This window comes from Podarcis bocagei, assembly GCF_964188305.1.
Source record: "Podarcis bocagei genome assembly, chromosome: 5".
Classification (NCBI taxonomy): domain Eukaryota; kingdom Metazoa; phylum Chordata; class Lepidosauria; order Squamata; family Lacertidae; genus Podarcis; species Podarcis bocagei.
In genome coordinates this window covers 72,752,645-72,769,198 of record NC_138129.1, presented here as the reverse complement: position 1 = coordinate 72,769,198, position 16,554 = coordinate 72,752,645, and the positions used below count along the sequence as shown (strand labels likewise).

The 16,554-nt window shown below is 43.5% G+C and overlaps 1 protein-coding gene across 4 annotated transcripts in view; it reads left to right on the top strand.

Annotated features, from left to right (window-relative positions):
• Positions 1–16,554, top strand: part of DDAH1 (dimethylarginine dimethylaminohydrolase 1) — a 125,014-nt gene that overhangs the window by 36,070 nt on the left and 72,390 nt on the right. For 2 of the 4 annotated variants that reach the window (XM_081194095.1, XM_081194094.1), the window contains exon 3: positions 14,941–15,132. The exons of 1 other annotated variant lie outside the window; for it this stretch is intronic. The gene's annotated coding sequence lies outside the window, so the exon portion shown is untranslated. The remainder of the gene's footprint in view (positions 1–14,940; positions 15,133–16,554) is intronic. One more of the 4 variants, XM_081194096.1, reaches the window with a different exon arrangement.

Genomic DNA, 16,554 nt, shown 5'->3' with positions numbered 1-16,554 from the left:
AGATATAACAATCAAACAATGGGTTGACTGTCTGGCCTCAGTTTCACACATCCTCCTCCCTTCTTCTCATAGGGAGATCTGGTTCTCTCCCTGACCTCTTAGTTCACAGCAAAACCATTGTTTGCTGTCACATCCAAACTGGGGAAACTGTGGTTTGCAACTACAGCTTGAATGCAATTTCCAGTTCTGATATGTGGACAAACTATAGGTTGCCTTATTTGGGTATAATGTTATATCTGTTTTCACCCCCATTTCCCTATTCTTAAGCAAATGAATCTGTAAACGTGCCTAGTTTAATTTCACTTAACACTTTAATTCTCTTCATTTACTTACTTGTTATATTTATACTCCACCGTTCTTCAGTGGTACTCAGGACCATCCCATGTCTAATGTAAGCCATACATTAAGAATTGAAAACAATATAGAAATTGGATTGTATCCACTGCTCCACATATGAAATTCCGCTTGCACAACAGGACTTTCCTTTCCCTTCCTCATGCTGTGTGCCTTTAAAATCTGCTCCAGGGGGGTCTTCCAACTTTCTAGAGCAGATTTTGAGGGTGCAGAGGGGGCTTCACAGGAGAGGAGAGGGATCCACTGCACAAGTGAAAGTCTGCTTCACAAGCAGAACAGCAGCATTGCCAGTCTCAGAAGTCTTTAAAAAAGAAACAGTTCTGCCATCAAAACAACAAAATCCATATTTCACATAATTTTTCAATAATAAATAAATACATCACATGCAAAACAATCAAAAGAAAAAAAGAGCAGGGGTGGGGGAGAAGAAGGCAGGGTGGAAAATGTGGTGGGTGTGTTTCTGAATCTTTAGTTTCTTGGACCATCATACAATATAATTTATTTGGAAAACCAAAGCAAGTTGCCTAGCCGTTTCCAGTTCATGGTCTTCCTTCATGTTCCAACAAATGAGCATTTTCAGTAATATTTCAAAAACATGTAGCTCTGTTGTTACACAGTAACAGAGCTGTAATTTGCAAGATTTATAGTAATTTATAAGAAATCAAAATGTGATATGTGACAGAGTCTGTTGGGCTAAATATGGTCTGGTCTCCAAAATTCACCATATGTGTCTGTCAAGTCAGGATTGGTTTGCTCATCAGACGTGCAGCTGGCCAGGGACAGGTCATGCTTGCAAAAATGACGCAGATGACTAATGGCTGCTTGACAGCATCACCAGCCGCTAACTTAAGATGGGGATGTGCACGATACAGTGTTTTGAGCTCATTGCTCTGGCTCATCCTGACCAGCCACTTAGAGGCTTAAAATAGAAACCACCTCAGCTGGAGAAAGTACCACACACTATAAAGTTTCCAAAAATAAATGTGATTGTTGCAGAACTGATTTCTGGAAGTAGTATGCACTTTGAGCCCCTTTCTGGCTAATGCATTTGCACTTCAGAAAGTAGTATGATACACCATAAAAGTGGCCAGGGGCTGCCCTAATGATACGCCCAGCACCAACCCAATAACCCCATGTTTGATTAGAGCTATTAACACTATGCACTTATCCCACTGAAGTGGAAATGCAGCCTAAACCAGAGCGAAACCAGTTTAAATATTCTGTTTACAGATTAGCACTGGATCCCCTTACTCTTCTTGATAAAGTCTTTGATTTTTTTAATTGATTAAGAATCATTAATAAGACAGCATTATCAATGTACACGGAACTTGGATAGTGGAGAAGAAAACTAAGGGGATGAACTGAAGGGAGGGGTGGAGATGCAAGTATAAGACATGTTGTTGTTGTTTAGTCATTTAGTCGTGTCCGACTCTTCGTGACCCCATGGACCAGAGCGCGCCAGGCACTCCTGTCTTCCACTGCCTCCTGTAGTTTGGTCAAACTCATGTTCATAGCTTCGAGAACACTGTCCAACCATCTCATCCTCTGTCATCCCCTTCTCCTTGTGCCCTCAAACTTTCCCAACATCAGGGGCTTTTCCAGGGAGTCTTCTCTTCTCATGAGGTGGCCAAAGTACTGGAGCCTCATCTTCACGATCTGTCCTTCCAGTGAGCACTCAGGGCCGATTTCCTTAAGAATGGATAGCTTTGATCTTCTTGCAGTTCATGGGACTCTCAAGAGTCTCCTCCAGCACCATAATTCAAAAGCATCAATTCTTCGGCAATCAGCCTTCTTTGTGGTCCAGCTCTCACTTCCATACATCAAGTATAAGATTTAGTGGTAGCATTTACACAGCATGGTGGGGAACCCTTCTCAGAACAATCCATAGGCCAGTGACGGGCAAGGACAAAAGTGGGCAGAGGAATGGATGGGTGTGACTCTTGCTTTGTACAGTAGGCTAAATTCCAGCCGTACTGAAATTTAAAGATTTCCATACATATCCTAATTGCCACCTTCAATTCTAGCAAGTAAGATGTGTTATTATAAGAACGTAAGAGGAGCCTGCTGGATCAGACCAATGGCCCATTTTGTCCAGCATCCTGTTTTCACAGTGGCCAAGCAGATGCCCACAAGCAAGAGACAAACACAAGAGCATTTCCCCCCTCCTGTGGTTTCCAGCAAGTGGTATTCAGAAACATATGGGCATGGAGACAGAGCGTTGACCATTTGGCTAGTAGCCATTGATAGGCTTATTCTCCATGAATCTGTCTAATTCTATTTTAAAACCAACCAAGTTGGTGGCCATCATCATCTCCTGTGGGAGGGAGTTCCATAGTTTATCATGATGGAGTTGTTGTTGTTTTGAAGCAAAGCAAACCGCAATTCCTCATTTGGATGCAATGCTAAGTCATGGTTTGTTTCTTCTGCATACTATCAGGGAGGTGCAAAAGAACCTAGACTGGTGCATTCACAGTAAACCACTGTGTTTTCACCATGTGAATCAGTACAGATCATAGAATAGAACTATAGAGCTGGAAGGTACCGTGGGGGTCATCTAGTCCAACCCCTTGCAATGCGGGAATCTTTTGCCCAACATGGGACTCGAACCCACTGCCCTGAGATTAAGAGTCTCACACTCTACCGGCTGAGCTATCCATGTTTCATTTCAGTTGGAGTAGTGAGGGTTCAATTGTTAAGTCAGATCCTTCATGGAAGAGGTAGGATTTGAGGAGGAATTTTAAACAAGAGAGATGTATCTCTGTAGATGTTCCGGGATGTAGTTCTAGGTACAGAGAAAGAGACAAGGCTGAGGTAGTTGGACAACTGAGGATGGCAGAGTTGGTGACCTGAGGCCATAGATATAACAGAAAATAAGTGGCAGTAAAAAAGTCTGAGGCAAAACCAGAGGCAAAGCTTTTGGGTCAATGACAAAGACTCTTTGCTGGTGTGGAAAGGGATGGGAAACCATTATGGGTGTTTGAGGAGACACAGCACGTGTCCTGAGTAATAAGACGGATAATGTTCATCTAAGAAAGAAAGCTGTTTCATAAGGCCTCTTTCACCTGCTAATGCCGATCCACACAGAATATCAGAGCCCCACGTAGATCAATGCGACCAAGACTACAAGTATGCTGGAATCAGAAAGCTGGAGGCAACTTCTGTGTATTTCAAATGGAAAAATGCTTGTGTGCCCTTGGCAACTGTTGTGGAGAACACATATTTTGTACTGGTGTATTTTTACTTGAGTACAAAATGTGAGAAGACACCCTCCAATTATCTATTCAGCACACTGCATGGGTCATTTGGTGACTGTGTTGCTTTCCTTTTACCCAAGCAACACCCTCTGCCTGTTTTTCTAAAGCTATGGGTATAGATTTGGAGATTTGGTCAGATCAGAGATACAGGGGTGCTCCATACCAAATTACCACAATTTGGATGGCAAGGGAAATGGGTTCATTTCTGAACCCTGAGAAACAAAAAACATAAGATGTAACCTGTCAGAGTGGATTACTGTTTTATACTATTTTGTTGTTGAATTTTATATAGGATATGTTTGTATATGCAGTATATACGTGTTTTAAATGGATAAAAAATGTACCGGTAAATATATAAACAAAAGGGGGGAGGTGTGAAAAAAAATAATGGGATAATTTATGTACTGAAAGGAGTAATTTTGCAGTAAGTGGTGAAAAGATGAATAGTCAAGCCACACACCTTTTTTTGTGTAGGTCAGGATTCAATTTTGGATTGTTGAGTTGTGCTATATGACAAGGCAGGGCTGGAAACAGTTTATTTCCGGCATACGTTCTGCTAAAGTTTAGTTTAACTATTACATGATTTGTCTGCCATTTGTTGATTGAGGCAATCTGTCCTTTCCCAAAGTACACTTGAGTTCACATACAATTTCCCCCCGCATTTGTGCACTTTTCTATAATACACCATTTCAAGGCAGATGCACTTATTAACAAGAGAGTACGCTGAGGAGAAAAGGTGTTGCCTGAGGAGACTTCTGGGGATCAAATAGAATGGCTTGGGAGGCTGTGTTTGATCTCCAGGCCGAGGTGCCTCTAAAAGGGGGAGGGGAACTGCCAATCCTTGGAGCCTCCTGGCTCTTTTGGTCCCCCTCCTTGTTTTTGTTGCCTGTTCACCTGCCCTCTCTGAGCAAGAGAGCAGTAGGAGGAGCGAGGAGGAGGAACAATAATCTCCACCAACCTTGCCTTCTTTCTCTAGGAGTTGGTCTGATGGAGCCTGGCAGAGTCAAGTACAGTGGTACCTTGGTTCTCAAACTTAATCCGTTCCAAAACCAAAGCATTCCAAAACCAAGGAAAGTAATGCATAGAAAGTAATGCAAATGGATTAGTCCATTCCAGACTTTTGAAAACAACCCCTAAAACAGCAATTTAACATGAATTTTACTATCTAACGAGACCATTGATCCATGAAATGAAAGCAATAATCAATGTACTGTAGCTGCACTGATGATAGTCACTGTTTGGATGGGAGGCTTTTATCCATTTCCACAGTCACACAATCAGTCAATCAATCAATCAATCAATCAGTAGCTGAACTGGGTTCATTAACCGAAAAAACCTCAAAAACAAAAATGCAAAATAAATAGCAAAAACAAAAGCACCAAACTTAATCCATTCCAGAAGCCTGTTTGACTTCCGAAATGTTCGAAAATCAAGGCACAGCTTATGATTGGTGCAGGTGCCCCGGAAACAATAGCCAACAGCCGCATCCGATGTTCGGTTTCCGAAAATCGTTTGAAAACTGGAACACTTCCGGGTTTTCAGCATTTGAGAACCAAGTTGTTTGAGAACCAAGGTGCCACTCTAAATGGGAGGTGGACACAGTTGAGGAGGAGGTGGCGGCAGGTGCCCATCCAGCACATGAAGTTTGGTATTTGTGCACAAGTATTTAAAAATAACTCTTTGGGTCTCAGCACATAACCTTGTTTGGACAGGCGTGCTCTGTTGTCTCTCATACTAGTGGCAATGACAAAGTGACTTTGGAGAGGAATGTGGCCACAAACAGATACTCTATTCCATTTGCCATCTAAAGTTTGTGGTTGTCAAGATATTTCTCCAATATGACTCACCAATGGAATTCTTCTCTTGACTGAGAATCCACCTATTGGATTACACTCCACAAGTCACCGCTTTCTGCATGGTGCCTCAGTGTCTCCTTTGCCCACCAGCCCATCCAACTGTTAGAATTCCTGCTCCGTGATTGCAGCCATGGGATTTTTGTCTATCACATGATGGTGTATGTTTTGACTCCACAGAGTGGGAAGTGACGGAGACAGGATGTTTGTGTTACTGTGTTCCGTGAATTGGGACTATTGTCCTTTGTCTTTTTCTCTTTGCTGTCTGATGCTAGAGAGAGAGGGGGAGTCATGTTGCAGTGCTCCGTGTGTGTTTATATGTAAATAAAGTAGATTAGCCAAAATGCTGAGTTGCTGAGGTCTGTTACGCAACTGCGAAAACTCTGAGGATTCCTAAGTGTGCCGATGTCTGTTGGCATCGGTCGCTGTGATGTTCGGGCAGAAGAAAGCCTTTGAATCTCCTGAACAATTGACCAGGAGGGAGGGAACATGCCAGTCGGGCATGTGTTTCTGCCAGGGTCCTACTCGAGAGTAGGACGAGCTCCTGACACCAACCACCCGTTTTGCAAATACTTAGTGTAGCGTTCAGGACAGATTGTCCCCCTGGCACTGGGCATATGCCTAATGGATAACGAATTGGGCTGTCACATTGAGCTTGCACACTCTTCCCACTGATCGTATTTCAGCTTGATAAACCAAAATACAAATGAGCTTCATGCAACCGCATACAATGGTTTTGCTTCTCCCCTTCATTTGGGCAGGTAAACATGCCAAAAAGCAAAAATGAACAATGGCTGCCCGTTAAACGGAGATACGATGAGCGTCCCGCACCCACATTACAGTTAATGGCTTCCATACAAGGCAGGATATAAAGTCATGATTTCAAGTTGGCTTAATGTCCTGGCTTGTGTGGAAGCCATTAACCACAGTTTCCTGGTTTGGATGTAGCAGGAAGCTATGATGAATTGCAGCTTCCTGGCTTGTTTTCTCGCTTGCACAAAGGGCACATGCAGGCGCAGGAGGCTCATTCGTATCTCAGTCTATTAAGCAATGTTATGATCAAGCCAGATGCAACCGCTGTTTCTCTCTGTGTTTAATGAGAATTTGGACACGCATGTCTTCACAAATATACTGTGCTTGCATCTTTCAAGACAGGGCTGAGAAACCTGTGGCTCTCCCGATGCTGGATTCAACCCCCTGACCTTTGGCAATGCTAGCTGGGGCTAAGGGAAGTTGGCATGTGAGGGTTCCCTAGCCCCATGTTAAGTGGTGAAGTATTGCAAGGATCAGTCAGTTGGGCATACTCTGCTCATTTCCCGTGTCACATTGTATGGGAAGATTGGGTGGTATTTAAATTCCTGCAGCAGTGCAAGGGCTAGCGATACTACAGAGCGATTCCCCCCCCTTCCCCTGCATATACTTGTCATGGGCCAAGAGTCATCTTTACCTGCTGAACAGCAGCCTGAAGGGGGAGAAGGCAGAGGGACCACCTGCAGCTGATCAGCTTTCAAGGACACTGAGAAGAAGGCACTGATGAGAACCAAGCTGGCTTCAACTTTAAAAAGAGCTCTCAGCAACATTGAAATGCTGGAAACAATGCCTGTGGTTCCCAGCCCTACCTTGCTGCTTCCTGTTTCCCATCTGGACCCTTGGCTTCATGATCATCGGATTCCCTGACCCCTTCAGGTTGTCTGATTATGTGGATTGCTGTTGGCCAAACCCTCAAAATGGACCTAACTGTGCGTGCTGAATCTGTCTCCAGGCAAGCGTATATCAGAGACTCTTACGTTCTGTTTGGGGACTACGACAATACTCTATGCTGTCCCAAAATCTGCCCTGGAGATTTAGGGGCTTGTGGGTGGGGGAGGAGAGTGGGGTGGGGGGAATACTGATTCAATGAAACATTCACATTAGTGCTGTGTTGAATGCAGCTCAATCAGGAAGTTTTTAATGTTTGATGTTTTACTGTGTTTTGGTATATGCTGTAAGCCGCCCAGAGTGGCTGGGGAGACCGAGCCAGATGGCTGGGGTATAAATCAAATTATTCTACCTGGACACTGAGGTCCAGTGCCGAGGGCCTTCTGGAGGTTCCCTCACTGCGAGAAGCCAAGTTACAGGGAACCAGTCAGAGGGCCTTCTCGGTAGTGGCACCCACCCTGTGGAACGCCCTCCCACCAGATGTCAAAGAGAACAACAACTACCAGACTTTTAGACGACATCTGAAGACACCCCTGTTTAGGGAAGCTTTTAATGTTTGATGCATTACTGTATTTTAATATTTTGTTGAAAACCGCCCAGAGTGGCTGGGGAAGCCCAGCCAGATGGGTGGGTTGTTGTTGTTGTTGTTGTTGTTGTTGTTGTTGTTGTTGTTGTTGTTATTATTATTATTATTATGTGGGTGGCCACTATGAGAACAGAATGTTGGACTAGATCAGAATTTGGCCTGTTCCAGCAGACCTCTTGTTAGCTTCTTATGCCCAACTCGTATGAAGTTTCTGGGTAGGTGGATGCAAGGGTGGCTCACCCATGAGACAGGGCGAAGCAGCCTGCTCAGGAAGTAGAAGACCCGCTCCACCCCACCCTGAGACACTCCACCCATGGGCACCCCACCGCCTCTGCTGTTGGTGGAGAAGCAGTGCCAGCACTAGTGCCTAATTCTGGTGAGATCTCACCCAAACCTCACGAGATCTCACTGGAACCTGCTGCTGCCACACAACCTAAATAAGAGACGCTCTGGCAAGGGAGGTGTGGCGGAGGTGGGTGGGGCAGCATTTCCTATTTTGCCTGCGAAACAGGATGCACTTCCCATGAATGGGTGCATGAGGTGGTGGTAGAAATATTCTGGTAGAGAGGTGTGCACACCAGAATATATAGCCTAGTTTGGCTGGTTAATCGGAAATGACTTTGCTGCGCAGGATGAATGCAAGCTCCTGTACCAACGGCTTGGTCCTAACTGGTAACTGGTTAGCTAACGTTAGTTCTAACACTATTCCGAAGAGCTGTTTGCATAACCAGAGAAAACCAAAATTGTGGAAAGTGGAATAAAGAAGCATGTCCTTAGATTGGGAAGTAGCAAGCTGAAGGAAACGCCTCATTTAAATAAATAAAACATGTATGTAACAGTCAAAGCACAGGTCCTTTCTTATCCAACCTAAAATTATATAAGGTGGCTGGTTGGGGGGGGGTGTATATATATATATATATCTATATATTATTTTTAGTGTTGGACTGGAAGGTAGTTTGCGGAAAAAACAACTCGCAATGAACTGGTGGTTGGAAAATGTATTTCAAACTACTTAAAACTTAAAGCTAAACATTCTGCCTTTAAGTGTGGCTTTTGTTGAATGGGTTGTGCGCATGACACAGTAAGTGGTGGGATGTTATGGTAATTAGTAATGACCCTTGAATACTCTGGTTTACCACAGTGCAGAATACCAAGTGCAGTAGCTTTTCCAGGAAGGTTTAGCTCCATCTTCAGGATTAACTGCAAGTCTCCTGTTTCAGCAACTTTTCAATTATTTCAGTCCAACTCTTGGAGTTTCCATTCTGGAAAACAGCATGTCCTTTTGACATTTGACTTTTTTTCCCCTTGTGAGGGTTGGGGTGGGGGGATGTTCCATTCTCTACCTTCCTAGTAATGAACTGTGAGGTTATGCAAGGGAAGAGAGTGGGTGGGGAGGGGGGGATTTTTGAACCACTTGTTCTGCGACAGATATGGGTGGTGGTGTTTTTTTCTAAAGTCTGCAGAGCCACACTATAGAAAGATCTTAAGACTGCTGCATTGCAGGAAAACCTTCAGGATTTGCAATTTCTTAATCCTGCTCAGAAAGGGGCAAGAATTAATGGCAGCTAGACTAGAGATAGCTAAGCCCTGGGAACTGGAAGGAACTTTACATTTGAAGGATGGCTCCGTAGAATCTGGAATGTCTTCATCGCAGAAAAGCTGGCTTTTTTTACTTTTAAAGGGGAAAGCAAAACCAAAGGATTTTTTCCCCTTTTCCCCCTGTCTGGTACTCTTTTATGAGGGACGCGGGAGGTGCTGTGGGTTAAACCACAGAGCCTAGGACTTGCCAATCAGAAGGTCGGCGGTTCGAATCCCCGCGACGGGGTGAGCTCCCGTTGCTCGGTCACTGCTCCTGCCAACCTAGCAGTTCGAAAGCACGTCAAAGTGCAAGTAGATAAATAGGTACCACTCCGGCGGGAAGGTAAACGGTGTTTCCGTGCGCTGCTCTGGTTCGCCAGAAGCGGCTTAGTCATGCTGGCCACATGACCCGGAAGCTGTACGCCGGCTCCCTCGGCCAATAAAGCAAGCTGAGCTGAGAGCCGGCCACGACTGGACCTAATGGTCAAGGGTCCCTTTACCTTTACCTAAATGCAACAGTATGCGATTGAATCTTACCTGCAAAATAGTGACAGTCTGCAATTGCCCCTAGTGGGTAACCTGGTGCACAAAGGAAAAACATAGCTGTGTGGTTGTCCATTCTACAGATCTTCAGCCAGGGGTCAGCTCCAGAGAGCAGTGAGGTATAGCAAAAGGTGAACAGGAGTCAACAGAGGAGCTTGTTGGAAGCCAAACAAAAGTCCAACATGGTCTTTTGAATTCCCCTTGGTCTTAACTTAGCTTTCTGTTAATCATCCCGTTCTGCTTATAATTAAGTTCACCCACATAGGGATATATATATATTTTAACATACTTTTAATACATAATCTATAAGTGAATTGATTATTCTAAGCTCTACCAAGTAATTAGAATAACAGGCTAGATCCATATTCATAAGGTGTGATCTTTTGTAAACTGGAGAGTGAGAAAAGTGTTCTTGGGGGATACTTTTATGAAGGATGGTGGCGCTATCCTTTTAGATACACTGTGGGCAGTTTAAAAGCCATTTGGGTTAGTTTGATTATGTGATTCAGCTGAGAAGATGATTTAGGAAAAGTGTTGTTTACATGCTGTATTCCATCTCCCCTTAGCTGCTTATGCCCCCCACCAAACTGCCTTTAGTTGCAGGGGGGCACCTCCAGAATCATACATCTGTCCCAGTACCACACTTTCAAAAATCATGGCTCAGAATTAGGAACAAAAATCTGTATCCCCGTTTCTCTCCCATAAAGGCCGTGGAGGTGGGGATATATATTATATTAAATTAAAATCAAGGGCTTACGTCATCAGACTACGGCAGTAAATTTAACGAAATGCCAATTGTAAACTTGGGCATTATGTTCTGAAAAGAAAGAAAACTGGATTCAGCTTCTCCAAAATGACTTGAAATACTATATGTTTTGTGTAGAGGCAGAAGACGTTGCATTAAGTACATGATAGCAAGCTTGGAAACGTCGCAGCCCTGACTCTTGCAATGTAGTTGTTTCTGTTGAATTAGCTCTGTTTCCTCCCATTTGGCACAATAATACAGAAAGCCAAATACTGTATATCTGCGAACACTTAAGGGATTTAACCACCATTTGTTTTATTTGTAGCCCCACAATTATGTTAATGAATCACCTGTGTTGCACTGAACTACTCTTGTGCTCGATAAAGCTTTGAGAGTGGGGCTGTGAGTCATCAGCTTGAAACTGCATATTACTGAATGTGTGCTCAGTAGCAAACAGCGGTAATCATTAATGCTCAGGAAAATGGTAATTTCTCATCCATATTCCTAAACATGAGCAAGCTTTCAGAATCAAAATTGATAGTTACTTTTTACATCACACATGTAAAAGGGAGAGAAAAGGAAAGGAAAATCTATCAACCACTCTTTTTCTGTTTTCCATGCCCAAGTGATGGAGAGTGCCAATTTCAGGACAGGATGAGGACTGAAAGAGAAGCATGTTGCTTTGGATTTGGGAATGATGGCAAAACCAACAGCATTTCCAATAGCACCTCATAGTCGAATTTGACTGGACTTAACCATCCAGGGGTCCTTTACCTTTTTTTACCCTTATGTACCCTGAGCTAGTTTAAAAACAAAACAAAAATTGCTTTGGACGATATTCATTTGCTTTGGAACTGTTGAAGTCAGCCCCCTTCAAAATCAAAATTTTCATAAATCTTTGCCAAATTATATTTCACTTTCCTGTGTGTAGGAAGCAACCTTTTCTTAGGAACTTTGCCAATTGGTCCTTGTCCATATCATGCCAGTGTCTCATCTGCCAGCTGATTCTCTCCCATTAGTTTGGGCAGTGGATAATTCCTACTCTCCCTTCCTAGCTGAGCTTCTGTTTCAGAAGTTTCCCTCTGTTTTTCTCAGATTGCGCTGCATCAGTTTTTTGTTAAATGACCTTGCAAGATATTTAGAGATCTAATCTCTCTCTCTCTCTCTCTCTCTCTCTCTCTGTGTGTGTGTGTGTGTGTGTGTGAGAGAGAGAGAGAGAGAGAGAGAGAGAGAGAGAGAGAGAGAGAGAGAGAGATCACCTTGGTTCCTGATTCGAACAAAACTTGTTGTGAAGTCTAGTACAACATGTTTGTGCTTACAGTTCTACCATGCAAATTTTGTGGTAAACATACATGCCCTGAATATTCTGTGAGTGCACAGATATTTCCCAAATATTTGGTCAAGTTGTTGTTTGTTGTTGTTAAAAAGCTTAATTAATAAAAGTGGAAGATTCTCAGTGTCACGTTTTTTTAGCCCAAAGTTCAAGTGTCAGCATTGTAGAGTTGGGAAAGTTGCAGGACAAGAGACCCAGGAGCAACTTTCCTGCAAGGAAGGGATAAAGCATTTGGGGCTCTTTAGGAAGAAGAAGAAGAAGAAGAAGAAGAAGAAGAAGAAGAAGAAGAAGAAGAAGAAGAAGAAGAAAGTGGGAGATGCAAGAGGTGTTTGTCAAATTGTACATGGCATGGAGAATGTGGAGAGAAGCATCCCTTGCACTTCCTTCCTCATAATACTAAGATTTGGGGTCATTCAGTGGAAGAGCAAGATTCCATGTTCGGTTTCTGACATCTGACACCTGAGATAGGATCCTGCCTGAGACCCTGGAGACCCACTGTCAGTTCATGACCTGGATGGACCAATGGTCTGACTTGGCATAACTGTCTTAGCTACATCACTTGAGCTAGTTCCAAACATTGCCATGATGATCTAACAAAGAGGAAGGCAGCCGGGAGTGACAGCTTTCTCTATGCTCATTTATGGCCAGTTATGCTATCTGTGTTCCTGTAGGGCTCTCACATTCCATAATCGACGGTGCGAGTCCTGCTCACATGCACAGCTTTGGATCACACTCATTAGGTACCACTCTCTTGAGTGTCGTGCCAAAAGTGGAAGGGGATTTGCTACAAGTGAGAGAGGATTAGCCAGAGTTTGACTGCAGCTTGCCTAAAATGTCACTGGGGACAGATGGCAATTACCGAATTTACAATGGAGTAAGTACCACATAAATACAGTGTCTGTGCAGGTGAAAAGGCTGCAGTAGAATTGCAACCCATTAACTTTGGATCAGGCCCAATTGCTTTAATTAGGCTGTTCTGGAGAAAATCCGTTGTGCGTTGCGGCTAAAGCAAATGAGTTTGGCTCTTAAGTAAACCTTTGTGACAGAATTTATGCAAGGCTCTGAATCTTACTAAAGTGTTCCAACTGACGAAAGAACAGTCCCTTAAATGAGATACAAATTATTCGCTCCTTTTATGACTTTTTGTACCTTTTGCCCTTGCGTATGTATAACCAAAACAAACTTGTTTGGTGGAAAGAAGGGGAGCAGAAAATACTGCACTCTTTCCCCCCTCTTTTGTCTTTCTCTTTAGCAGTGTGGGCTTCATATGCAAGCCCAAAATGAGGCATTCTCGATGTGAAAAGATTTCCTAGCGGAAGCCTGGACATGCATAGCAATTCAGGAAGTGCTTTGTGCTGAGAACAGCCCGGCTAAGTTTCTGAGAAAGCAAGATGCCCAGCAAATGGTGGGAATGTGCATGGAAGCATGGCCATAAGGCTGCACAGTGACTGAGTGGGTTTTTGGGTAATGACATCTACTTCCTTCTCCAGCTGCACTGGCCCCAGATCTCTTGCCCCTCCATGGTACCAGGTTAAGATCACTTTGGAAAATTAGCTGGAATAGGTCTGTTGGTAGAGCATGAGACTCTTAATCTCAGGGTTGTGGGTTTGAGACCCACGTTGGGCAAAAGTTTGGACCAGATGACCCTTAGCTAAAGGTAAAGGGACCCCTGATCATTAGGTCCAGTCGTGGACGACTCTGGGGTTGTGGTGCTCGTATCGCTTTACTGGCCGAGGGAGCCAGCGTACAGCTTCCGGATAATGTGGCCAGCATGACTAAGCCACTTCTGGCGAACCAGAGCAGCGCACGGAACTCTACACTGTTTACCTTCCTGCCTATTTATCTACTTGCACTTTGACGTGCTTTTGAACTGCTAGGTGGGCAGGAGCAGGGACCGAGCAACGGGAGCTCACCCCGTCGTGGGGATTCGAACCGCTGACCTTCTGATAAGCAAGCCCTAGGGTCTGTGGTTTAACCCACAGCACCACCCGTGTTTAGACCAGATGACCCTCATCCCTTACAACTCTACAATTCTGGTAGTAGATAGGTAGCCGTGTTGGTCTGCCATAGTCAAAATAAAAAAATTCCTTCCAGTAGCACCTTAAAGACCAACTAAGTTAGTTCTTGGTATGAGCTTTCGTGTGTATCTGAAGAAGTGTGCATGCACACGAAAGCTCATACCAAGAACTAACTTAGTTGGTCTTTAAGGTGCTACTGGAAGGAATTTTTTTATTTTAACTCTACAATTCTGTAATTCTATGACTGCTGCTTCTACTCATTGCCTGATTCACCTGCATCCGCTGCTTGCTTTCTGCAGTCCTATTCAGCTCTTGCCCGCCATCTTAGCGAGCTCTGCATAACTCCTGTTTGCACAGCCCCATCCTGATTGCCTTAATCCTGGACTATATTGCTTGGAAGTTCCTGGTGAATGCAGAGGAGGAAGACTGGTGTATCAAATTCTGATGTCCCAAGTGTTCATGCATTCAAAGAGAACAGAAGGAGTCACGGTTCTATTAGCTGATTTCAGAGTGGGGAGTGGGTGCAGTTGAGCTAGCCAACGGTCCGCTGGATCCTAAGCCAGTCCAGGTACCTGCAAGCTGTGACAAGGGGCCCAGTTCAGGCTTGTTTCCTGTATCAGCCTGGAACTTTCGCAGCAAACTTGCAGACCTCTCACGCCTTCTCACCTTCCATCCTGGACAGTGGAATCAGCTGGGGGTGCAAGTGGTGGCTCCACCCCTCTGTAAATCCCCTCTGCTGCTAGCCAGGAGATAGGATTGTGTACTTAGCAACAGCCCATCCTCAGATAAACATTGCTGAGATATTTTAAGCAGTGCAAAATGCCAGTAATAGTACTTACTGTGACTAAAACATTAAATCGGGCAAAAATAAAACAACACATGTAGCTCCTTGCCAAGAGAGCCGAAAAATAACTAATGCCATTGTTTGTTTTAATTGAAATGCCTAAACAATTGAGTTCCCTCCACTTTTCCTTTAAGTTTTAGGTCATGGAACGCCAAATAGGATTTGCATCGCACCCTATCCCGAAGCTTCTATTTGCTTGCAAATGCCAGAATTAACCGCCCGAAACCTGCTCTTGGAAATGACTGTGGAACTTTTATAGAACATCATACATTGAAATCTGCAGTGCTTCACCAACATAGATGAAGACATACTGCACATTGTGAAAGGTAATCTTCTATACCTATTTTGAGAGGTGTTATTAAGACAGAACATTAAAAAAAATGATGGTGGTGTCGAACAGATGGCGTCGTTCTCTCTGGATGTGAATGCCCACATGTTTCCTTTGAATAACTCTTTGCGTGTGATTCCCCCCTTCCCCACTTACTTATTTTTGTTGCAATTAGTAACATTTTGTAAGTATACCAGACAGTTACTCCCTGACGAGCCTTTCTTCTTGTCAGCCGTGAGTCTGGTCTCATTTACATGAAGAGCGATTCAAAGTGTTTGGTATACAAAGATGAAGGGGAAGGATGGGGAATCTGAGGCCCTGCAATTATTGTTGGACTCTTAACTCCCATCAGCCCCAGCCGGCATGGCCAGTAGTCAGGGGTGGTTGATTTCTTTCAATTTCTTTAATTGTGACAATTTATTTAGACCAGGGTTTCCCAAACGTGGGTCTTTAGCTGTTTTTGGACTACAACTCCCATCATCCCTAGTTAGCAGGACCAGTGGTCAGGATGATGGGAATTGTAGTCCAAAAGCAGCTGGAGACCCAAGTTTGGGAAACCCTGATCTAGACCATTTCAGTAGCAACTCATTGTATTTTTCCATCTATAAGACGCCCCCCATGTATAAGACACCCCATATTTTTGGGGACTCCAATTTAAGAAAATGGGGAGAGATGGCCCCCATATTTAAGATGCCCCCAAATTTTGGACATTATTTTTTAGGAAAAAACCAGTCTTATACATGGAAAAATACGGTACATTTCTCTCTCTCTCTCTCTCTCTCTCTCTCTCTCTCTCTCACACACACACACACACACACCCCTACCTACCTACCTACCTACCTATATCTCCAAGTGGTTTACAACATAAATTTAAACATGAAATGAAACATTAAAATATATCAATGTGAAACATTACAAATGAAGCTAGAGCACAAAATACAACAAAGACCCACATTTAAAGCAGCAATATTAACAAGAAAACTAACATATTCTGTATATTTTTAAAAAAATGTGAATAAGATTCAAACTTAGAAATGCAATAAAAAACCCCACATCGTTAGTGGTTAAACAAAATAATTAATTTGTCTGGCAGGGCAAAAAGCCCAGAATAAAATTTAAGATACTTACGGATGCAAAAGAAAGAGGGGGGTTTGCCCTGCCGGACTTAAAGCTGTACTATGAATCAGCAGCTTTTTGCTGGTTGAAAGATTGGCTACTTCTTGAGAACACAGACATTTTAGATTTGGAAGGGTTTAATAATGCTTTCGGATGGCATGCATATATATGGTACGGCAAGGTAAAAGCTCATAAAGGTTTTAAGAATCACATTGTTAGGAAAGCTTTATATAATGTCTGGATTAGATATAAAGACTTGTTGGAAAACAAAACCCCAAGGTGGCTGTCGCAAATGGAAGCTAAA